Source organism: Canis lupus, chromosome 23, assembly GCF_048164855.1.
Source record: "Canis lupus baileyi chromosome 23, mCanLup2.hap1, whole genome shotgun sequence".
Classification (NCBI taxonomy): domain Eukaryota; kingdom Metazoa; phylum Chordata; class Mammalia; order Carnivora; family Canidae; genus Canis; species Canis lupus.
The window spans coordinates 3788373-3814345 of NC_132860.1; the positions used below are offsets into that span (position 1 = coordinate 3788373).

The 25973-nt window shown below is 36.0% G+C and overlaps 1 long non-coding RNA gene across 4 annotated transcripts; it reads left to right on the forward strand.

Moving 5' to 3' along the window:
* The first annotated feature begins 15377 nt into the window (after positions 1-15377).
* LOC140615374 (uncharacterized) lies at positions 15378-25555 on the forward strand. 4 transcript variants are annotated; one of them, XR_012016049.1, is made up of 3 exons: positions 15378-15465; positions 15592-15700; positions 25404-25555. It is a non-coding gene; the product is annotated as an uncharacterized lncRNA (long non-coding RNA). The 4 variants fall into 4 exon arrangements; XR_012016048.1 differs by lacking the exon at positions 25404-25555 and adding an exon at positions 15922-16563; XR_012016047.1 differs by having other exon boundaries at positions 15391-15499.
* Positions 25556-25973: the final 418 nt, after the last annotated feature.

Sequence of the window (25973 nt, forward strand, 5' to 3'; positions counted from 1 at the left end):
GGTATTGGAAGTTCTCATTCACATTTCTGTATACAAAAGATCAGCTGGGTGGGGCTAAGGACTGTAAGAGAATGAAACTTTTTTTTTTTTTTTTTTTTTTCCCACCGGGCAGCTCATCAAGGAATGTTTTAATCTGGAAGGAAATTAATCCTAAATGATATTTCCAGGGTCAGGGTTGCGAGACTATAGCCATGATGCTTATTGAAAGATGGCTATGATTGTGGAAACTAAAAGGTAAATCAAACTACAATGCTTCTGCACAATCAAACAAAATTAACAAAGAAACAACATCAAAATGAAAAGGCAGGGAATCTACAGAATGGAAGAAAATACTTGCAAATCATTTATCTGATATCCAAATATCCAAAAACTATAAGGGACTCATACAACTCGGTGGTAGTAGTAGTAGTAGTAGTAGTAGTAGTCGTAGTAGTAGTAGAGTAGTAGTAATTCAAATTTAAAATTGGGCAAACAACCTTTTCGTCTTCTAAAGAGGACATGCAAATGCCTAATAGGTACACGAAAAGGACCTCAACATCATTAACCATCACGGAAATGCAAATCAAAGCCAAAATAAAGTATCACCTCACACTTGTTAGAATAGCTATCATCTGAAAGACAGGAAATAACAAGTATTGGCAAAGATGTGGAGAAAAGGGGACACTTACGCGATGGTGCTAGGAATATACATTAGTACAGTCACTATGGAAAACACTATGGAGGTTCTTCAAAGGGTTAAACAACAACAACAACAACAACTACCATCTATGCCCCAGCATTGTCACTCGTGGGTACACCTCCCAGTGAACTGAAATGACTGTCTCAGGGACGTATGTGCACCCTGCGGTCACTGCAGCATTATTCACAGAACTCAAGGCAGGTAAGCTGTGAGTGTCTGCGGACAGATGAACGACAGAGAAAATGTGATCTACCATGGGGTGTTTTCAGCCACAGAAAAAGGAAGGCCTACCCCTTGGGACAACATGGGAGAAACATGAGGGTGCTCTGCGAGGTGAGGTATGTCCAAGAAAAGGCCAGTGTGCTTGATTCACTTACATGTGGAATCTGGGAAAGCTGAGCCTGTGAGAGGAGAGAGCGGACAGGTGGTTGCCAGGGGCTGGGGGTGGGAGTAAGGGGAGAGGTTGGTCAGAGGCGGGTGAGATCGAGGAATGTAATGTACGGCATGGGGCCTATCGATCACAGTACTGCATTATATACAGGAAAGTGGCTGACAGAGTAGATTTGCGATGTTCTCACCACCGAATAATAAAACAAAACAAAATAAAATAAGCAAACCGTGAGGGGAAGTATGTGCTACTGGACCTTACTGTGGTAATTGTTATGCGATAGATGCATGTATCAAAGGATCACATTATATACCCTAAACATATACCATGTTGTGTGCAATTATATTTCAGTGAAGTTTAGGGGAAAAGGTGTATTTACAAAATGGTGGTCAAATTAAACACACAGCTGGAGCAACACAAAGGACGGATGTCATAATATGAGCAAGTGATCAGGAGAGGAGCAAATGCCAAAAAGGCAGGGATTGAGGAGGCTGACACTGTTGTACTATTTAAAAGGTAAAGCATCAGCTCCCTCTGAGTAGCTAGGCAGGTTATGTTGGTCACCTTGGGAAATTTAATTTAAGGGGTGCATGGCTGGCTCAGTCGGTTAAGCACCTGACTCTTAATTTCAGCTCGAGTCATGACCTCAGGGTGGTGAGATTGAGCCCTGTATCAATCCCCACTGGGAGCGGAGCCTGCTTGAGATTCTCCCTCTCTCTTCCTCCACCCCTCCTGCCACTGTGCGTGTGGGTGTGTGCACACTCCCTCTCACGCTCTCTTAAAAAAATATAATTTAATTTAGAATCTCACTCTTATTCAATCCTCCGTCCTTGAGCTCATAAATCCATGCTGATCACAAGCAGGTGCCCATTGAGAGCTTGTCAAAAAGTAATTTAGCAAAATCCATCCTTCAGGTTAGGGAGTCAAACTAGATGAAATTCAGGTTAGTCCTTTGATGTTCTTTTTTGATCCATTATGTATCCATTAATTTATTTCTTCATTCAAGTGAATATTCATTGGCCCTGTATTAGGTATTACCTTAGATGCAAGAGTGTTATGACAGGTGCAATGGAAAGGATGTGGGTTGGATATGGTCTCAGTGGGAGAGAGAGCAGTGATTGACTGGGATTCTCATTATGACCATAGCATGAGGTATGGCACTAGATTTGCTACACATGAAGAATGGCATATTTGAAACAATTTCACTTTCTTTGTCCAGCACTCTTTGAGAGAGTAAAATATATATAAGAGATTTGCAAATTCATTATTGTTACAATATAAAAAGTGTTATGGACGAAAAAGTGGCATGTCTTACTCATCATTAGTTACTATAACTGAACAAACAAGGAACGAAAATTGTCTCTCCGCTCCACAATCTTTAATAAACTATTGCTCAAGGCCCAGGAATGATTGTCATTCCAACAGCATGGACAACAAACAAAATGCTGTTCAAGCCTAGTCTGCTGCCATTCTGGAACAGACTTAAAAAAATCTGACTAAAATGACAAACATGGCCAAGTTTCATTGATAACTATGTGACACTTTACTTAAATAAGAAGGTAAAAGCAGAATCCAAAGTATAAATAATAATTCAGCAAATATTATCATTGCTTAAAATAAATATGAAAGTATCAGTACATATTCAGAATACCTGCGAAGTCATTTCATAGCAGTGTATGTAGATCTTTACTTGTCTCTCTACCACCTATGGATTCTTAGTGTCTGCGGTAAAGCTTCTAGAAAAGACAGACATTGGGTCAGTAGTGAGAAAACGAGTTGAAGAAAAGAAGGTTGGTAGGAAAAAGAAAAGCAAATACCAGGAAATGACTAAAGGGTAAAAGAAAAAAAAAAGTGTATATACAACTTAAAGGGAAAAAAAATAGGTTCTAGAATCACGAAAGATGGGCTTTACAATTCTCAACCGAAATATCTGTCCTGCTGTTTGGTAGGAGGTACTTTCTGAGAGAAAGTCTAAATGGTTTAATTAAAGAGTTGCTCAAGGGTGTTTAAGCACTAGATAAATTCTACTCTCTATACCTCCAATAAGGTTGACCAAATCCTCAAGAGTTCACCTTTCAAGCAATGATTTAAAGGGTATGGTTACACGGTTACACAGAAGTGTGATTTGGCCTCAGAGCTGCAGTTCAATCATAAATGATTGATAAATGATTCCTGGTAAGACCCTGCGGGGGTGATATCTGATGTCACAGGATAGTCCCTTTGTCTCTAGCACTGGGCCTTCGTTTTTGAGCATGAGGACATCTTGTCACTAAAAGAGAATACTTCTATATATATGGTTATCCACCCCTCCGCATTCATACTATTATATTATTTGAGTATCGGTATCTGATATAATCATAGAAAACTACTTGAAATTCACTAGCATTTGAATGTTATTAATTCCATCTATATATTTTTGAAAATTCATTCCTGTATATGTGAAAAATGTTACTGATTTGCTCTAAGACAATTGTTAAAATGTAGCTGGGTTTATAAACTGTCATTTGATATGGTTCATATCCATAAACTGGAAATTACTATTCTCCGGTATATAAAAAATAGGATTTCACTGCTTTGTATAATAGAGATAAGCAAACCCTGTCAACAAACACACTTCACTGTTCTTTTCCACTAGTAAACCTAAGTGTGAACATCTCCTGAGGCCTCCAGAAATGCTGCTAATAAAGAACATTTATTTAATGTAGAGACTCAAGAATCTAGCAGCTCAGCAGTTCTCTATTCCTGAGCCTTTGGTCAGAACTTTTTTTTTTTTTTTTTTTTAATTTTTTTTTAATTTTTTATTTATTTATGATAGTCACAGAGAGAGAGAGAGAGGCGCAGAGACACAGGCAGAGGGAGAAGCAGGCTCCATGCACCGGGAGCCCGACGTGGGATTCGATCCCGGGTCTCCAGGATCGCGCCCTGGGCCAAAGGCAGGCGCCAAACCGCTGCGCCACCCAGGGATCCCTGGTCAGAACTTTTTAACTTCCACCCAGTGTATGTAGATGTTAAGTCTTTTCTTTTTTCCTTTAACTCAGTAAGTACCATATTCCCTCCTCCCAGTCTTACTGAGCTATAAGTGGCATATAACATTGTGTGAGATGGAACTATCATCTTAATTTTATTGTAGACTTCGAGTTTTTAGTGTTTTCCATGACATCTTAGCTAACAACTTCATTTAGAACAGTTTTCTATAACTCTTAGAAAATATCCATGTAAACTTAGAACTCATATCATCTGCCCAATGCCCAGAACATGTTCTTCTTTATTTTATTTATTTATTTATTTATTTATTTATTTATTTATTTATTTATTTATTTATTTATTTATTCATTCATTCATTCATTCATTTATTTATTTATTATCCTTTTAGAGTACAAACTGGAGATGGCAGGAAATGCCATACAGAAAACATATTCTTTTTGATTTGGTCCAGCTGCAAAATCTTTTTCTCTCAGTCTGCATCAGTTTGTCTCTATTACTATAGTAACCACTCACTTGTTAGCGACTACAGTAAGTTCCAGTCTCTAGTCCTTCATTCATTTCAAAATGTAAGCTGTATTTAAAAACCTTTATTGTTCTCAAGTACCCTTAATTTTGGTATAATCTGTCTTGGGTTCTCTTAACAGACCAAACTAACTTTATTTTATCTTGAAAATGGCTAAACTTACTGTGAATAATCGTAATTTTAACGATTATGCATCATAAAAATACATTTTATTAATGTCTTTTTATTGGACTTCTATTTGCCAACATATAGCATAACACCCAGTGCTCATCCCATCAAGTGCCCCCCTGGGTGCCCGTCACCCAGTCACACCCCCCCCCCCCCCCGCCCACCTCCCTTTCCACCACCCCTTGTTCGTTTCCCAGAGTTAGGAGTCTCTCATGGTCTGTCTCCCTTTCTGATATTTCCCACTCATTTTCTCTCCTTTCCCCTTTATTCCCTGTCACTATTATTTATATTCCCCAAGTGAATGAGACCATATGATGTTTGTCCTTCTCCTATTGACTTACTTCACTCAGCATAAGACCCTCCAGTTCCATCCATGTTGAAGCAAATGGTGGGTATTTGTCGTTTCTAATGGCTGAGGAATATCCCACTGTATACATAGACCACAGCTTCTTTATCCATCATCTGTCGGTGGACACCGAGGCTCCTTCCACAGTTTGGCTATTGTGGACATTACTGCTGTGAACATTGGGGTGAGGTGTCGGCGTTTCATTGCATCAGCATCTTTGGGGTAAATCCCCAGCAGTGCAATTTCTGGGTCGTAGGGCAGGTCTATTTTTAACTCTTTGAGGAGCCTCCACACAGTTTTCCAGAGTGGCTGCCCCAGTTCCCATTCCCACCCACAGTGCAGGAGGGCTCCCCTTTCTCCACATCCTCTCCAACATTTGTGGTTTCCTGCCTTGTTAATTTTCCCCATTCTCACTGGGGTGAGGTGGTATCTCATTGTGGTTTGGATTTGTATTTCCCTGATGGCAAGTGATGCGGAGCATTTTCTCATGTGCGTGTTGGCCATGTCTATGTCTTCCTCTGTGAGATTTCTCTTCATGCCTTTTGCCCATTTCATGATTGGATTATTTGTTTCCTTGGTGTTGAGTTTAATAAGTTCTTTATAGATCTTGGAAACTAGCCCTTTATCTGATACGTCATTTGCAAATATCTTCTCCCATCTTTAGGCTGTCTTATAGTTTTGTTGACTGTATCCTTTGCTGTGCAAAAGCTTTTTATCTTGATGAAGTCCCAAAAGTTCATTTTTGCTTTTGTTTCTCTTGCCTTCGTGGATGTATCTTGCAAGAAATTACTGTGGCCAGGTTCAAAAGGGGTGTTGCCTGTGTTCTCCTAAAAAAAGTATAATAAGCTTGCTGTTTACATAGTTTTCTATATATTTAAAGGTTCTAAATGAACCACTGTTAATAATATCGGACAATATTTTTTATTAGAAAAGATTTCAGAATGACTCTTTAAGACCACAAGTTTGTCCACTGCACCATCCATTGAACTAACTGAAAAATTACCATAGAATACTATTGAACTAACTGAAGAAATTTTTAAAAATCTCCCCATAGCAAAAGAGTAAACTATAGGAAAATTTAAGGAAATTCTGGAACATATGGTGGAGGCGAACAGATTGAGTAATGAGCAATTCCATGAAGGCAAAGAGGAAGCTGTCTAGGTGTAACTCAGGACAACCTGCGTACAAGGCTGGACAAGACCCTGCCCCTCCCCGTGTAGGAACACCAGAGACTGAAGCAAATATAGGGTATGTTGCTTTGTTTCTAAGCATCATTTGTTTCCAACTGTGCATGAAGAAAGCAAGAGATCAGTTCATGATCATTTCTTTAATTGGATATCAGAGCCAGACAGAGAAAGGGGCATTCTCCAGCTAATGGAAGAGTGTCTTAGGAAAGTGAGAGGCAAGTCAGTCTTCTCCGTAGTGGAATTTTAGTACACACTCAGCCTTCCCAAAATTTCCTTCCTTGATTCCCATTAACAGTTACACCAATTTCCATTCAACAGTGGTGAAAGCAGAAGCCAAGTCAGTGAGTAAGTCACAGAAATTTGGCTATTTTAACAAAATCCCAATTATAGACTCTCCAGGCACAGCAACTGGCACAAATCATGCATTGAATATAATGCAAGTCATCGCCCGCCAACCCAGGAACTACTCTGCTTCACTTGAACTATGGGGTTATGATCATTTGAGAGAAAGAAATTCGAAGATAAACAATTTTAAGAAGTGAACTGAACAATCAAATCAAATGAACTTCATCATAACATACTAAATACAATAAAACAGAAGAAAATAATTTTACCCCATACTTTCAGTGATATTTGAGAAAATATTACATGAATATAATAAAAATAAGCTGCTAGGAAAAGGAAGTAGAGTAAAAGAAAAAATTATTGAAAATAAGTAAAACATACACTTAAAAAGTCAACTAACTTAGCGGAAGTACTGGATAACAGGTATATTGCTGGTAAAAAGCACATTCATTGATTAAAAATTAACACGGATTATTTTGAATATAGAGCAAAAACATAAACGTTGGAAATTATAATAGAAGATGGAAAATGCAGTATGGTAGGAAAAGAAAATGCAGTATGTATAAAACAAACTCAGAAAAAATAGAATTTACGATAAAAATATAAGAAAATAAAAACAAATAGCTTTTGATGTAAGAAAGTGCTGATTCTTCAAACTCAAAGGATCGTATTAATGCCAGACAAACGTACTAATACTGAAAGGTCATCCCTCGACACCAAGCACATCTTCACGTGATCTGAATTCCACAAAGAGTCTCTAACAAATTTCAAGATAAACTTGGCAGTAAAGGAAAAAATGTGGTGAAAATTTGACAGAGAGAGCTTTTTAGCTTCAATATCAAAGGACAATATAAAGCAGCATTTATAGGGATATGATCAAAAGTGATCATGTCTCCAAAATTCAAAAACACATCAAGTAAATTATTATAAAGCAAGAACAACTCAAATTATGTAACTTGAGTGTTATATCTGAAAGCATCATTTGAGGAAATACTCCAGCCAAAGGGTTGGAATAACAAAAGAATCAGAATAAGGTATTCAAAAGGAAAAAAAATAAAAGAAATATAAGAGAGAAAGAGAGACTGTGCACGCGCACAAATGGTGAGCAAAAATAATCCAGTTAGAAATGCATTTATGACTAAACAATTGCTGAAAATTTCCATCTAAAACAATTTAAATAATTAGAAGGTAATTTCATGATTTCAAAATCCAGATTATTTCAACAAAATTTAAAATGAAGGAAGAAAAATAAATAAAATTAAGGAAGAAACTATAAGGCAAATTAATTAAAAGGAAACAACACAAATGATGACTGATAAAAATGACAACACATTAATAAGATATCAATCAAAATGGGTTAAATGACCATATTAAGACTCAGAATTTCTTTATTTACATTTTCCCTCTCTTCCTCCCAACCCCAAGACATTTCAAATCACCTTCTAGATTCCAGCTGGAAATGTTGTTTATGAGCGTTTGTTTCATATATTTTTTTAAAAGGGTAAAGTTCCCCCAAAGTGTTACAATAGTTAAGGACATATATAAGAGGATACTTAAAATGGCATGACTACTCCATCAGGTTTGATCAAGGGATAATGCAATGATAGCAATTATCTATCTGGAAACTTCCTAGTAGTTATGCTTTCTTTTTCTCTCCTTTCTGCACTGGCTAGTAAATCTGGTACCATGTTGACTGAAATGGTAATAGTGAATATTCTTATTTCATTCCTTATCTCAGTAGAATTTTTTCAATATTTCACTAAGTATATGCTGGTATGTTTTTTACGGATACCCTTTTTATTAGATTAAGAACATTCCTTTGTATTCATAATTTGTAAAAGGATTGTTTTTATAAATAATGAATGTGAGTTGACTTTTACCAAATGCTTTTTCAATTTCTATTGACCTGATTAACACCTTTCACCCTTTTAATGTTGTGACTGACTGTCACATTTAATTTTTTTTTTCCCTTATTAACTCTGATCTGGCCTTGATGTGATGGTTCTTATATACTACGGGATTCAGATGGTAATACTGCATCTATGTTTATGAGATAAATCAGCATATAATTTTCTCCTGTTATCTCTTGTCTCTCTCAAATAAATAAATCTTTAAATACTAAAAGAAACTATTATATTTCTTATTTACTGGAACAATTTTTTTTTTAAGATAGGCATTATTTCTTTCTTAAATTCTTGATATAATTAGCTGGGAAACCACCTGGTTTAAAAATTTTCTCTAATAATTTTTAAGTCCTGATTTAATATCTTTAATAGGTAAGGAGCTAGTTTTGTTGTTGTTGTTGTTGTTGTTTTTCCCCTAATTCAGTAGTGGGATGTTGTCCTATTGTAGGTATTTCCCCTTTCTATTTTTTTGTTTAATGCTATTCATAGTATCCTTGGTGCACTTGGGGTGGGGGGGTCCTTGCTCAACAGGGCTTCTGCTGGAGATTTTCTCTTTCCCTGTCCTTCTACCCTTACCCCCACTCATATGCACTTGCACTCTCTTGCTCTCCTTAAAAATAAATCAATCTTTTTAAAAACTCCTCTAAATATCTTTTTAATGTATGTAGGATCTGAAGTTATGTCCATTTTTCTTATTGGTAGTTTTTGGCTTTGATTTGATCACTTTTGTTCAGGGTATTACCAATGCTATGAATCTCTTCAAATTGCCAATAGTAAACTCTATTTTCTCTTTTATTGATTTATTTTTAATCTCTGTTTCTACTTTTGTGTTTAAAATTTCCTTGCAAAAAATTAAAAATAAAATTAAATTAAATTTCCTTGCTACTTTCTTTGGGATTGATTTGCTGTTATTATCTAGATTCTAAAGAGGCATACATAGATCATTGATTTCTAATCTTCTTTTCTAAAAGTATAAATTTAAATTTACTTATTTTTCTCTAAATATGGCTTTAATTATATCTGACATGTTTTGATATAGTTTGGTATTATGAGTAATATTATTATTATCATTTTTATTCAATCAAAATTAGTTTCTGGAAGCCTAGGTGGCTCAGTGGTTGAGCATCTGCCTTTGGCTCAGGGTGTGATCCCAGGGTCCTGGGATCAAGTCCCCCACCCACTTCTCCCTCTGCCTGTGTCTCTGCCTCTCTCTCTGTGTCTCTCATGAATAAATAAATAAAATCTTAAAAAAATAAGTTTCTAATTGGCATTATGATTTCTTCTTTGAATTATAGAGTACTTAGTACTTTAATTCACAAATATGGGGAAGCTTCATCCCTCTCCTCTTCCCTGAATTCCTCCCTCCCTGACTTCCTGCCTTCTTCACGCTGTCCCTCCTTTTCTCCTTCCCTTCCTTCCTTTCTTCTCTTTATATTTTATTTTTATTGATAAAGTCTAGTTCTATCATGGTCAGGGATAATTCTTATATGATTTCCATTTTTAGATTCCTGTTGAAACTTATTTATGGTCCAGCATAAGATCTTGGATGCAGTGTCCTTTATAGGTCAACAAGGCCATTTGCTAATCATAGTGTTTAAACCTATATATGTGGTGGTTTTTATGCTGAGCAGGGAGTCTGCTTCCCCCTACCCTCTTGCCCCTCCCCATAGCTCATGCTCTTTCAAATAAATAAAATATTTTTTTAAGATTTTATTTTTTTATTCATGAGAGACACAGAGAGAGGCAGAGACAGGCAGAGGGAGTAGCAAGCTCCCTGTGGGGAGACGGATATGGGACTTGATCCCAGAACCCTGGGGTCATGACCTGAGCCGAAAGCAGACACTCAACCACTGGGCCTCTCAGGCATCCCAAAATAAATAAAATCTTAAAAAGTAGAGAGGGGGGGGCTTGGTAGCCCAACTGGTTGAGCATCTGGCTTCAGCTCAGCTTGTAACCCCGGGGTCCTAGGATGGAGTCCCACTTCGGGCTCTCTGCATGGAACCTGCTTCTCCCTCTGCCTATGTCTCTGCCTCTTTCTTTGTGTCTCTTAAGAATAAATACAATCTTAAAATAAAATAAAAATAAAATAATAAAAAAATAAAATAAAATAATAAAAAAATAAAATAAAATAAAATAATACAATAATAAAAAAGAACGTCCTCTAATATTTTCTTTATTATGGGTTTTTGCAGGCCATGACACTTGTTCACTAAAATCACTGCTGGGGCAGCAGCCAAGAATATTTCTCCAACCACCCCTCCTGATGGTTATGGAAGGGAGTGTGTTGTCCCAGCTGATGAGTTTGAGGGAAATTTGTTTTATTAGCCAGCACTCTCCTATAGCAAAGAGAATCAGGTTTCAGTTTTACCCGTGTGTGGAAGTGAGGAAATTGTTCAATGCACATTATCTCACGCTATTAGATGAGACCATACAGCAGAGGGAAACAGAGTGTGAAGGTTTACCAAATACTCCCGGGCTTATTTAAATACCAATATTAATACTACTATTAATTATTATTCATTGCTAATAAATGAAAATCCTGGACAAATGCTAAACTGAGAAGCCAACATAACAAATATAAATCAGAACTGGAATCCACTGTTGAAGGTGTTTGATTAAAGGACAAATCCCTGCATTCTTTCCTGCAATATTTATTTCTGCAACAACTAACACATTTTGTAAAAAATTTTAAAAATGTCATACACTTTCTTGTACCTTCAGGACAGATTCAAAATTGACTTCTACATCTATATCTCTGTGTGACCCACAATGTGTCATTAATCTTACAATTTCATCAAAAGTAGTATTAACCTGCAGGAATTTACAAATTAAAACTTACAAAGTATCCTGTCCTTCAAGTAAATTTCATTAACAAAAAGAATTTGACTTATTCATAAAAGTGACCAAACTATTTCATCTATTCATTCATTCATTTTATTAAAAAACAAAACAAAACAAAACTATCATTTCAGGTCCTGTGCTAAATTACTTGGAGATTTAGAGGAAAGACATAGCATGGATGTGAATATAGGTGATTTGTCTTATTTTGCATAATCTTGTCTCAGGAAAATCTTTTATTGTTTTCATGAAGGCACTTGAGAACCCATGCTTATTGGTAACCAAAAACTATCCATTGTTTCTAAAATTTCTTTAGTGCACATTTTCAGTGCAAATACCTTCATACATGCAGGTGATAATATATTAGTAAAAATAGGCAGGATTCTGGGGCCAATGCTTAGAACCTTTTGGAAGTGAAGTCAAACATCACCCTTCCTCCAAAATAGTTATTAGTATTTGGTGCTTGGGGGTACCTCATGGATTTGGAAAGAATTCCCGTGGCCACTGTCCTACCAGTCTCATTGTTGTCTTGAATTTGAAGAGTGACAAAGGAGCTACTTACGTGTATTAAAAGTCATTGATGTCAATTAAATTCAAATATTTATGTCTTTTGGAGCTTTGGAAGCAGATTTCGGGTCAATCTCTTCTTTTCTGACCTTGAAAAAGTGATTTCTACCTGTTTGTTTTTCCAAGTATGTCATTATTTTCAGTGAATCTGGTTGATTTGAAATTTCCTATCTCTTCAATTCATCTTGATCACCTAAAATGTCCATGGTTGCTAAATTTATTAATTTAATAAGATACCCTGCAAAAAACTGCCCAACACAGAGCCTGGTTTAGGAACTGATTGATGTTTATAACATCTGAGTTTCTCGGAACAAATTCCTTAAACATAGCTGCCACAGTTCTGGCTTAACTTGTTTTTGAATACTGTGTGGCCTGCATTTATCACATCTGAAATTCTGATCTGGCTTCCACTGAAGTCTTCCTTCCATCTCAATTCACACACACACAGGACTTTAATTTTGGACAGTGTAAGATTTGCAGAAAATCCTAGATATTTCAGAGTGTTACTATATACCCTTCAACAGGTTTCTCTTATTAACTTATATTAGCATGGAGTATTACTACAATTAACAAATCAATATTGATATATTATTATTAATGGAAGTCCATGGATTTAGATGTTTCTTAGTGTTTAGGGACACTGAAAATTTTGAGGATAGGTATAATGGAATATATCTTTTATTGGAATTTATCTGATGTTCTTCTCTTTGTTTTTGTGGACTATTCCACTGCACTTCTTCTTAAAGGGGAATTTTAAGAGTCCCTCTTAAAATTTCTTGCAGAGCTGGTTTGGAGGTCACATATTCTTTTAGTTGCTGCCTGTCTTGGAAGCTCTTTATCTCTCCTTCCATTTTGAATGAGAGCCTTGCTGGATAAAGTATTCTTGGTTGCATGTTCTTCTCATTTAGGACCCTGAATATATCCTGCCAGCCCTTTCTGGCCTGCCAGGTCTCTGTGGAGAGGTCTGCTGTTACCCTAATACTCCTCCCCATAAAAGTCAGGGATTTCTTGTCTCTTGCTGCTTTAAGGATCTTCTCCTTATCTTTGGAATTTGCAAGCTTCACAATTAAATGTCGAGGTGTTGAACGGTTTTTATTGATTTTAGGGGGGGATCTCTCTATTTCCTGGATCTGAATGCCTGTTTCCCTTCCCAGATTAGGAAAGTTTTCAGGTAGAATTTGTTCAAATACATATTCTGGCCCTCTGTCCCTTTCGGCGCCCTTGGGAACCCCAATTAAACGTAGGTTTTTCTTCCTCAGGCTGTCGTTTATTTCCCTTAATCTATCTTCATGGTCTTTTAATTGTTTGTCTCTTTTTTCCTCAGTTTCCCTCTTTGCTATCAACTTGTCTTCTAGGTCACTCACTCGTTCTTCCACCTCGTTAACCCTCGTCGTTAGGACTTCTAGTTTGGATTGCATCTCATTCAATTGATTTTTAATTTCTGCCTGATTAGCTCTAAATTCTGCAGTCATGAAGTCTCTTGAGTCCTTTATACTTTTTTCTAGAGCCACCAGTAGGTGTATAATAGTGCTTCTGAACTGGCTTTCTGACATTGAATTGTAATCCAGATTTTGTAACTCTTGATAGAAGCGCGAACTCTTCTCACTGTTGCATTCCAGCTGGTCTCTCTTTAAATCTCAGGCCGAATTCATAGATTTTCAGGATAATTTGAAGGTTTTCTAGGTAGTTTGGTGGAGACAGGTGATTTGGAGACCCTACTCTTCCGCCATCTTGCTCCTCTCCTCCTGATGTTCTTCTCATAATTAGACTGGGGTTATGGGTTTTGGGGGAGCAAAATTACAGAGGTAAAGTGATTCTGAATAGGAAAAGCATGGGACTTTAGGTAGGGAAGGAATGGGGCCCCAACTAGGCTCTGAGGGTATTTCAGGTATGCAGACACTGAGAATGAAAACAAAGGTAAGGAAGAAAGACCAGACCACTTTGTCCCAGGTGCTAGGGCTAAGATGTTTTTCTGATAATTGCACTGTGACCACAGAAAATAAAAAATAACCACAAAAATAACCAGGCCTCAAAAAAGAAATCAACCATTAAACTTAGTTATCATACATCCTTACTTAACAAAAGACGTTGTGGGATTGTAGGGTCACAGTTTCCTGGTCAGTTCTAAATAAAACCCCTCATTGGCAACTCATTCAGGACCCCTCTCACTCTAGAGAGGCTTTTCTTTTTTTCTTTTCTTTTCTTTTCTTTTCTTTTCTTTCTTTTCTTTTTTCTTTTCTTTCTTTTCTTTTCTTTTCTTTCCTTTCCTTTTCTTTTCTTTTCTTTTCTTTCTTTTTTCTTTCTTTTTTCTTTTCTTTTCTTTTCTTTTTTCTTTTCTTTTCTTTTTTCTTTTTTCTTTCTTTTCTTTTCTTTCTTTTCTTTTCTTTTTTCTTTTCTTTTCTCTTTTCTTTTCTTTTTCTTTTCTTTTCTTTCTCTTCTTTTCTTTTCTTTTTTCTTTTCTTCTTTTCCCTTTTCTTTTTTTCTTTTCTTTCTTTTCTTTTTCTCTCTTCTTTTCTTTTCTTTTTCTGTTCTCACCTTCAATGAATTATCACTTCCCCCTTTGTGTCTGTGAGATTCATTCTTTGACACCACGAGACAAGAGCCTGTAACAATTCCATTGCATCAGACAAAAGGTAGATAGCACCTTTGTAATTTGTCACTGTTGCTATTGACCTTGATCACCTAGCTGGGGTCATATTCATTAGGTTTATTTACTGTAAAGTTACTAATTTTTTTCCTCTCTTAATACCGTACTCTTTGGAAGGAAGTCACAATGTATATAGCCCATGCTTAAGTAGTGGGGAGTTATGCTTTCCCTCTTCGAGAGCAGAGTATATAGATAATTTTTCTGGAATTTCTTGGCACAAGAGAGTTGCTTGTTTCCCCCTCTCATTTATAATTTTTCATTAATTTATACACATTAATATGGGTTCATGGATATTTATTTTATACTTTGAGTTATAATCCAGTACTACTTTTTCTTATTGCTGAAATTATTCTGGCTTTGACCAAAGGGAGCTCCTACAGTTGGCTCCTATGATCTTCTTACAAACCCTTATCAAAGTGCATGCATGTGGGTGTGTTTTCAGTACTTACTTTCTGACACTATCAGGTACTTGGGAGTAATCTTATCTATTTCCTGCCCGACTCCGAGATCAACTGTCCCTCTGTGGAGACCTGGGTGTCTTTGCTGGAGAATGGCATTACAAACCAAGGTATGGCGCTCAGGATATTACTGCTACTTCAGTGTCATTTCCTTTAGGGCATCTCAGCTGACAAGGGAGAGAAATATATGTGTTGATAATAACTGCTGTATATACAAATATTCATAAATATTTTTATGTAACTATATCAATATATACTAAGCTAAGCCTGAGTTCATACTGATGCTTCCCAGCTCTAACCCATTATGACACAATATCATTCTAGTCCCCTTCACTTGCCTACCTAAAACCTCCCACTCCAATAGTGTATCTGAGTCTGCTTCTGATATTCACTTTGTTTCTTCATAGTACTACTTTGCTCTTAACTTTTAGTATGCCTTTTTTGTTGAAATCTGGGCAAAATCGGTAGTGGAAGTTGATCTGTATTTAATGTTTGCTGTACTTGTTGATGCCAGAAGATTCGATTTATTCTGTTGTCTTGTTTTTTATCTCCCCAGTTGTCTTTGGATTTCCGAAGAACTCCGGATTAAGTAGAGTCCACATACTGCAGCTCTTTCAGTTATAATCCTTCGTGTGTTATGTGACTAGAGCCCTGTGGTGGGGATGGTAAGATATGGCAGGGGAGGGAGCATTCTATAAGCCTATGATTAAATTACAGTCTTACAGTGGGCCTATATGTCTCACTCAATTTTGGAAAAGGAACATACCCCCTCAAAAGAAAAAGGAAAACAAATGTTTCAAAAGAAACATGACATTATTTTACAGATGTATTTTTTAAATTTATTTTATTTATTTTTGTAAGATTATTTGTTTATTTATTCACACAGAAAGAGAGGCAGAGACACAGGCAGAGGGAGAAGCAGGCTCCCTGTGGGGAGCCTGATTCAGGATTCGACCCCAGGACTCCGAGATCAGGACCTGAGCCACTGAATCTATTGATTGATTATTTTAGCCAGGCTAATCTATCATTTTATAAAATGCCTTACATATTAACTGGTTCACATATTGTATTAAAGTAGCTCAAAATCTTTCAATCAGTCAAATTGATTACTCTTCTAAATATATTTACGTCCAATACCAACAACTACTGATAGAGGGAAAACTGTCCTAATCTCATTACATTTACTATTCACATAGATAATGCATATTTCAAAAGCCCCGGGTGTTTGCTTCCTAACTTTCTCAGAAGAGCTGCTCAAGGTTAACTTATGGGAATCAATCTCAGATACCAATATATGTTTAAAAACTCTACTTAGAGTTAGAAATATTCAATTTAGCACAAGTTTTATTACAAATAATGGAAAAGTTATCTGAATGCATTAGCTGCACATTCCATCCCCTACAAACTATAGCCACAAAAATCCTTTTTGTCAAACCACCTCTGCACTTATCATATTATGTGACTATTAGCTTAAACCAACTTGGTTTAAGCATTCTAATGCAGGAAAGAGGACTAGATGGGTATTCCTTAAAAAAGAAAAGATGTATTTAGATCCAAGCAGGATAAAAGGAATCCCAGGATAATATCATCATATATTTCTCAAGAATATAAAAGTTTCATAAAATAAATTTACAAAAACAAAAGGAAAAGGTAACAATTAATTTCTCTTGAAATTGGGCAAAGATAACCTTAATCTACTTGTGGAGTAGACTATGAATTCTGTGTCATAAAAAGCCTTACAATTCTGACTTGGCCCTGGGGCTCATAGCGTTAAGGATAAATGTAGCTCCAAAAGTCGTTAGATTCAAGAAATTGCACATTATTTTTTAATGAAGACCTTAAACTCTCAGTAGAATTACTAAGACAGATGAAAGTAATATCAGAAAAACAATCAGAGTTTTAATTGTAATGGTCGAAAGAAATATCCTCATATAACGAGACTTAGTTTTTAATAGATATCTTATACTAAAACATGTTATCATTCTCTAAAATAATGGTTTGCAGCAGAGATAAAATCATTTTCCTGACTTTTCATCCAAAACAATCAGAAAGGCAGAGGAGTAATGGAAAAAAATTAGAACTCTAAAATTATATAGACCTGGATTACTCCTATCTCAAATATTTGGTACTTATGTGCATCTGTTAAATTTATTCGACATATTTGAATCTGTTTCTCCATGTGTGAAAAGTCGAATAATGATACCCATGCCTAGGAGGATTATTTTAAAAGTAAATGAGACAATACATTCAAAGCTGCTAGCATAAGGTCTGGCTCATAACTACGTATTCATTCAACACATGTTTAAGTGTCTGCAATATGCCAGTCATTGCTTTAAGCATTGTTTATCAAAATAGTGGGGAAGACAGAAGAAAGCTGACAAATCTAGAATGTGAAATGAAGAACAGCAAGCGTTATTTTTTAATAACCCAACATGCTAGGGGGAAAGATGGAACACAAAAGGGTGGTCAAGGAAATTCCCTGGGAAGGTGTCGTTATGTGTGGAAAATAGAAACTGAGAATGTGCTTTGTGGATGTCTGGAGCCAGAAGCTTCCAGGCGAGGAGAAAAAGCCCATGAATGGGGTGTATGTTTGTTTGTTTGAGGACAGCAGGTTCAGAGAGGTTCTACTATGACCCTAGGATGTAACCTAGGCAATAATATCACAATTAGTATCTAGTGAACTCCATAGCTAAGAACAAGGTCACTGGGATCAGAGTGTCTGTGTCTATGTTGTGTGTCTACCTTTGGCAAGTCATTTAACCTTCTGGCTTTAGGTTTCCTCTCTAGCAAGGGAGTAATTATCCTCTAGAGTTGTTAGGGGAACTAAATGTGTTAATAAATATTAAAGTGCTAGCATACAGTAATCATCAAAGAACTCTTATTTTTAAGTTACTGAGAAACATGGAGTGGAGTCTCTTGTTCCTCAACCTCCAGGTTCCAAGAATCATTATTATTGTTTTTAACATTTGTGTCAATCTTATAGATGTTTTCTATTCCGGAAATATGCCTTTGCTGTTCTCTAGTTTTATTTTTAGGTTCCTTTTGGATAGAGTTAGGATTTTGTTTCCTTCCAAACTTTAGGAATCTTACTTAAGAGCTTTGCTATCTCTTGAACATCAGTGAACTATACAAACAAACATTTTCAAGATTGATGAGTCATAAAATTCAAAGAAGAATTTTAAAATTCAAGAAAAAAATAGTTTTGATGTTTTCTTTTTGAAAATTTTTGACAGTTGGGTTAAAGATTTTATCTATTTGAACATGCCTGGAATTTGGCATTCAAATAAAATGCAGATTTCACTGCCTTTAATAGTGTTTTTTTTGTATTTAGACTATGCATTTGCTTCTTGATTTCCCATGCATTTTCCTATGCAAGTGGGTCAACAACACAGAGATGTGGGTTTTATTTCCTCTATATTGAAGATGTAGAAACTAAGGTTTATAAAGAGTAATTTAAAATATAATTAAGAGGTTAAATGTTGAATAGAGTTCAATCTTTGGCATCATAAGTCCAACATATATTCCTTATTGCTATAGTATGCGTATTTGTGTCCTCTGGAAATTCATATGTTGAAATCCTAGCTCCCAAAAGGGATGGTATTAGAAGGTGGGGCATTTGGGAAGTACTAAGTCCTGAAGGTGGAGCCCTCATGAATGATTTAGTACCTTATTGAAGTGGCTCCTGAGAAGTCCCCAGTCCCTTTCACTATGTGAGAATACAAGAAGCATGGGATGGAAAAGAGGACTTGCACCTGACTATGTAGGTGCCCTGATCTTGGACATCTAGCCTCCAGAACTATGAGAAATAACCTTTTTATATTTATAAGCTACTTGGTCCCTGGTATTATGTTATAGCAGCCTGAATGGACTAAGATAACCACCAAAAACATAAACTTAATTAGTTTTTTTGTTTGTTTTGTTTTGTTTTAAGATTTTATTTGTTTATTCATGAGAGACACAGAGAGACGGAGAGACAGAGAGAGAGGCAGAGACACAGGCAAAGGGAGAAGCAGGCTCCATGCAGGGAGCCTGATGTGGGACTCGATCCTGGGTCTCCAGGATCACACCCTGGGCTGAAGGCAGCGCTAAACCGCTGAGCCACCCGGGTTGTCCAAACTTTCTTAGTTTTGCATGCACCCAACCTACCACAGGGCCCAAACTAATGGCTTCAGCTCATAGTATTTATTGTATTTACATAACATATAATACACAATTGGGTTTCTATTTTATAACTATAATAGTGATTATCTCTTCCAATATGAGTATAAACTCCTTGATAACAAAATTTGAAAAAAATATATGGTTTATAAAATGGGTCTGGACATATAGAAATTGCTTGAAAAATCTCAGATAAACAAATTAACAATATCTGCACTTGGAAAGATTATAGGATTTAGAGCCACACATATTTAGATTAAAATCTGCTGTTTGACATTTCTTACATCTAGATCTTGGGGAATGGTACTGAGCTTTTATTATCTTCATCAATTTAAGGAGGTTAATAATCTCTTTCTTTCACGCTCATTATATGGACTGAATGTGTAGGGGAGCAAAAGTAATTTTCCCTCTCTCCTTCTGAGTTCTTAACTGAGACCCCTGTAGTAATAAACAGATGAACAACAGAAAAACAAAAAGAAGTTTATTATCATGTCCACTTCATGTATACACAGGAGATATGCAGAGAAAAATGATTCCTCCAAGTGGTTTCGAATTCAGGCCTAAATGCCATTGTAACAGGGAAAGTGGAGGAAGGAGCAGGCCTCTTACGGGTGTAGGAAGTTTGTCTGGGTGTGGGGTCATCAACTTCTAGTCTCTTCTCCTGTAATAAGGATCAATCTTCCCTAGTTGCTGAAACTCCCAGGAGGGAGTTAAGACAACCGAATGTCTTTTGGAGAATCTGTCTTTAGACAGAGAGAGTTCAGAGAAAGCCTTCAACAGGCTCTTACGAAAATCCAGGAATTAACTGAAAACTGTCATATATTACAGATGATTATTTTATACCACTGATTTCACTTAAACATTATAACAAATTTAATTACATATCTTAATACAAAAAATATCTCAAGTTACATGAAGAAACACCTTCCAGACACTGTGCTGGAGAAGACTGCATCGCACAGGTTGCTCCTCTTGTGTAACACAACACTGAGTTTGTAAACTCAGTCTCCTTGTCCTGTCACTGCTTTCAACAGAAGCACCTGGGCTCTTACTAGGATTACTGCTTTCATCTCCTACTTCATATTGCTGCCCTTTTTTTCTTAATCCCATCAATCTGTCACTCAAATTTCTTTTTTTTTTTTTTAAGATTTTATTTATTTATTTATTCATGAGAGACACAGAGAGAAAGTGAGGCAGAGAGAGAAGCAGGCTCCACGCAGGGAGCCCGATGTGGGACTCGATCCTAGGGCTCCAGGATCACACCCTGGGCCAAAGGCAGGTGCTCAACCGCTGAGCCACCCAGGTGTTCCTGTCATTCAAATTTCTAAGTATATACTTTCTCTTTCAAGTAAGCAATTTTCTTTTATTTTGGATGATTTTTTAAATATTAAAAAAATAGTTCAAGGAGGAAAAACGTTAAAAGTTCATATTCTTATCTTCCAGAATCAACTGCCTTTACTATTTTGACACTACTGTCTTCAGAGAATTTTTTAGATGTGTGATTTTGAAAAAAAAATCATAGTAATAGTTATTAGTTATTAGAGTAGTAAATAATTCCCATTGGAAATCAAAGAACATTACAGGTCAATTTAAATCTCTTCTTTGATATTTACAGGCCCTTTGTCATTCCTTCACCCAAGCATTTTCTCAGAAAAAGTAAGAAGAGGAAGTTATTCAAATCCCTTAACCAGAATAAAGTTCTCATACTGACTCAGGACCTGTAGTTTTATACAGTGGTGTACTATGAAACCATATCCCTGAATCCTACATCAGGTCTAAAAACTTGTTGCATTTTTCCATTCCAGAGTACACATAGATCTGAGCAGTTCTACCTATCTTTTTTGCTCATAAAAATCTGGCTCAATTTAAGACTCTTTAAAAAATATCACAGCGTCTGAGATGCCTTCCTCTATTCATCAAGCAGAGATGATTATCTTTGTGTCATACTCACCTTTGATGATACCTCCATCACAGAACCTACCACACCTCTCTGGTGCTACTAATGTTTGTATAATCTTTGTTGCTGGTCTCTGAAGGGCTTGAGAGCAGAGTCTATTTCATCTTCATGTTTGTAGTTTCTGAATCAGACATGTTACTACTCCCTAGCCTGGGACCAAATAAATCTCTGTTTTAGATAAAAGTAGAGGAAATAGTGATAATGGGTATGAAAAGATGGGAGCAAGACAGAAACTCGAACTTAGTATTAATTTACTCAAATTTAATCAAATGTTTCAGATGAAATAGTAGAAATAAGATATACAGTGTGGATTGAAAAGGTCAGAATATATTCATAGATGGCAACTATTTAAAGAATTCAGTAGCTTTCCTGGGATACAACACTTGTTTAAAAAAATTAAGTCTTTTGTACTAGAAAAATGGTCTGCTTGAGTGAATGACAATTGTTCTTAGAGAAAATATTAGAATACAAAAATATCGAATGAAGATGCCCGCACAACTCTTAAAATTTAAATTTGCTCTAAAAATGAGAAAAAAATTAGTAAGCTAAGTCTTATAACGAATTGTTTTATAATTAATACCTCTGAAATGAAGCCTTAAAATCTAGATGCATTAATGCAGAGTATTTTTTGCTTGCTTTGAGTGTCATGTAACTCCAGTTGATCTCTCAATTTCTGGACTCCAAAATAAAATACATCGCTAGAAAACTTATTGATGATTAATTTATATTTATTGTTTAATCTAGTAGTTTCAAAGTAATGATATTTTGGGTATTGGTTTAAATTGGAAACAGCAAGGTAATTTGGCGGTTATTAGTAATTATTTCCAATATTGTATAAAATCTAGTTGCATAAATATATTACTAACGTACCCAAATTATAGTGTTATTCATTATTTCAAAATGAAAGCTCTGAGCCATTAATTAGCTGATGCTTTTAGATCAATTAGATCAAATGATGAAAGAAAGAGAAGAGTAGATTTCCACCAACCAATTATAGCAGGAAATCTGATTTAGAATATAAACACATACCTATGTGGAAATGCTGATTCCTTCTGGATTTATGGAGTCTACCTCAGAAACAGTCAATTTGCTCTGTGTACATTGATCAGTCATCTGTGTCTTAAATCTCAGTCAAGCCAGAAGTTGCTTCGTAAAGTTGCTGAAACTGTCTCACTTCCTAGGCCTACAGCAAATAAAATAGGAAAAGAACTTTTTCTAAATAAGCCTTATGAGCCCTTTTTGAAGTTTTTCTCATCTCACAATGAGTTTCAATCTTATCAACTGTAACACCAAGGGTTATAGAGTGAGTGTAAGGAACCAGTACAAAGGACTAATGCAGATGGAAAATGTAGCTAAAATGTGCCTCAAAACCAGAATTATTCGGTGGCTTTTAGGTAAGAGCATTAATCAGATAGGATATCTGTTAAATTGGGTGAGCAGTAGACTATATTAACTATGTTTGCTGTTTCAAACAACTTCAAAATCCTAATGTTTACTTATTTCTCACATGTCTTTGTGTGTCCTACAGAAATATGGATTTTTAAAAATATTTTATTTATTTATTCATGAGAGACACAGAAAGAGAGAGAGAGAGAGAGAGAGAGAGAGGCAGAGACACAGGCAGGCTCCATGCAGGGAGCCTGATGTGGGACTCGATCCCGGGTCTCCAGGATCACGCCCTGGGCCAAAGGCAGGCGCTAGACCACTGAGCCACCCAGGGATCCCCAGAAATAATGATTCATCCTGAACATCAACTGTATTCTTTTCAAGTAGAGGCAGCTTGAAAAACATCATCTCATCCTCATAAAGATTTCATTAAAGTAACTTAAAATACATTAAATGCCTCCAAAAAAGGAATCTCCAAATAAAGAATGCTTTATGTTCCAGATGGTGTTTTTCAACTTTGCTTCCAATTTAATAAAGAATCGCTTTATGACCTAAATCACATTAAATCAAATGGTGGGAAATTTCTGTTTTCAGTTTTATATTGAATCCATTTTATAATTATTCAAGAATCAACAGGAAATATACTTCAAAAGTTTGTACATGCTTTAATCTTTCATCATTTTTAGTTCACTTTTTTTTTCTTTGAAGTCAGTCAAGTTCCCCAGAACTAGCGTTAGAGGATTATATATGTGGATATTTATATTGTTAGGTAGAGTTTGGTAATTCCTCAAAATGGGACATTCGCCGTAGTAATTAGATAAGTTTTCCTAGAAAGGTTCTAAAAACCTGTCTGCAAAAATGTGCAAGATCTATTTCATGTATAAACTCATTATTAATCCATTGAGGAATGATGACAAGTGCTAACATTTGAGCGCTTCAGTGTAATATGTCTTATGATAAGCGTTTCAAATGAATTTTTAAAAATAATTTCACAGTTATAACAAAAAGTATTTTAATGTTTACAGAGAGAAATGAAAGGATCAAAGAAGTTAAGTAAAATCACCAGTTTACTCAGATAGTAATGAAGGAGCCAGGATATGAAACTAGGCCTGTGTGACTTGGGGCTTGCATACTTCATACCATTAGTGATCATTCTATGTTTGCTGCTTTACATATATGATCCTAAAACCACTACTGTGCAGGGTGTGTGTGTGTCTGTGTGTGTGTGTGTGTATCACAATGTTATAGACAAGTAAAGTGAAGTTAAATAATGTGCATCAGGTAACATCCTTATGCAGAACCAGGATTTATGTTAATGTCTTTGCAACTCCAGTGCCCAATTCGACAACAGTTTGACTTTGCACTTAAGACTCACAACTTTTGGGAGACCCGGGTGGCTCAGCGGTTGAGCCTCTGCCTTTGGGTCAGGGCATGATCTCGGGGTCCCGGGATCGAGTCCCACATCAGGCTCCCTGCATGGAGCCTGCTTCTCCCTCTGCCTGTGTCTCTGCCTCTCTCTCTCTCAAAAAACAACAACAACAACAACAGAAAAAGACTCAAAACTTTCATGGTGGGAATGCTAGCTGGTGAAGCCATTCTGGAAAAAAAGTATGGAGATTCCTCAAAAAGTTGAAAATAGAGCTACCTTATGACCCAGCATTTGCACTACTAGGGATTTACCCCAAAAATAAAAATGTAGTGACCTGAAGTTAAAAAAAAATAACCCCAATGTTAATAGCAGCAGTGTCCACAATGGCCAAACTGTGGAGAGAGCCCAGATGTCCACTGACAGATGAATGGAGAAAGAAGATGTGGTATGAACACACACACACACACACACACACACACACACACACACACACATACTGGAATATTACTCTTAAAAAAGAAAACTTTTGCCATTTGCAATGACATGGATAGAACTAGAAGGTATCATGCTAAATGAAGTAAGTCAATTAGAGAAAGACAATTATTATATGGTCTCACTCATAAGAAACAAAAAGAGGATCATAAGGGAAGGGAGGGAGAAATAAAACAAGATGAAATCAAGGAGGGAGATGGGACCACTGGGTAATAGCCAATAAAGAGGACATGTGATGTAATGCCCACAGGGTGTTATATAAGCCTGATGCATGACTGGTCTCTACTTCTGAAATACACTATATGTTAATTAATTGGATTTCATTTTTTTTAAAAAAAAGACTCACAACTTCCAGAAGAATCATGTGAAGAATGAGGGATAAAAATCAAATGAAGTTCTGATCAATGAAATCCCACAGTAATGCTCAGGAGCATGCAAAAGAGAACATGATTCTAAGACATCAAGTAAATCTACTAAACAAGGATTGTTGTTGAATTAGCCCATGAGTGACCTTATTTGGGAAGTATATTTGAGCAGAAGTGAATAAAATACTTCTTTTTCTTAATGTTATTCTTTTTTCTTGACCCCCCCAAAAAAGGTATCATTTAAGTGAAAATGAAATAAGCTAATAAATACTGCTACAGTTAAAAAAATCAGAGTAAGAAAACTCCCATATTTTATTCTAGAAGAATTTAATAGTTAAAGTAACATAGTTGGTAGACAAACGTGATTATGAATTCTGGCTCTAGCAACCATTAACTGTTTAATGTAAGGAAAGTTCTTTTGCTTCAAATAATTATAATTGTCCATTAAATAAAATTTATATAACTAATTCACAGCATTTTTACAAAAATCAAATGAGCTCAATCTATGCAAATCACCTAACATCCTACCAGACATATAGTAATTATTCTATTGTTTGTTTCTTTACCATTATTCTTATGTGCAGCATACATTTCTTTGCTGAAACCAGCATTAACATTTTTCTCCTCTGTATTCCCTTTAGGTTCTTCTTGGCATGACTAATCCAACTCTCTCTTCAACTAGCACATGTATTAAATGGATATATTGGACATGGTGAACATATATGGGACATAACAATAAAATATTATTTTTAAAACATTTTTCCATTACGTAGAAGAATAAATGGATATGTGAATACTGGTTTATTATGTAAATCAAATTCTTACTGTGAGTTACCATCAAAATATCTGAAAAACATAATTTAGTGCCGTTCTGAGGGCAGAGTGAATGCTAAGTAAACACGCAGTAGAATATTTGCAACAGATAAGTATTGTACTTGGCTTCTAGTCAAGAGTTTTTTCTTGCATAAAACAAGTCAAAAGGCAGGAACCCCTGGTTTTATCTAATGCTTCATGAAGAACCTCAACCACGTTTGTGTTTCTGTACAACTGCTGGTTGTTTCATGCTCAAGCTTCCCCACGTATTCAACATGACCACTCCAGCCATAGCATCTTAACATCAGCATCACACTTAACATTAAGACTAACGTGATTATCCCCCTTCCTCCAAAAAATGAACCCTAGACCCTTTTAGCAATTTAATTCTCATTTCA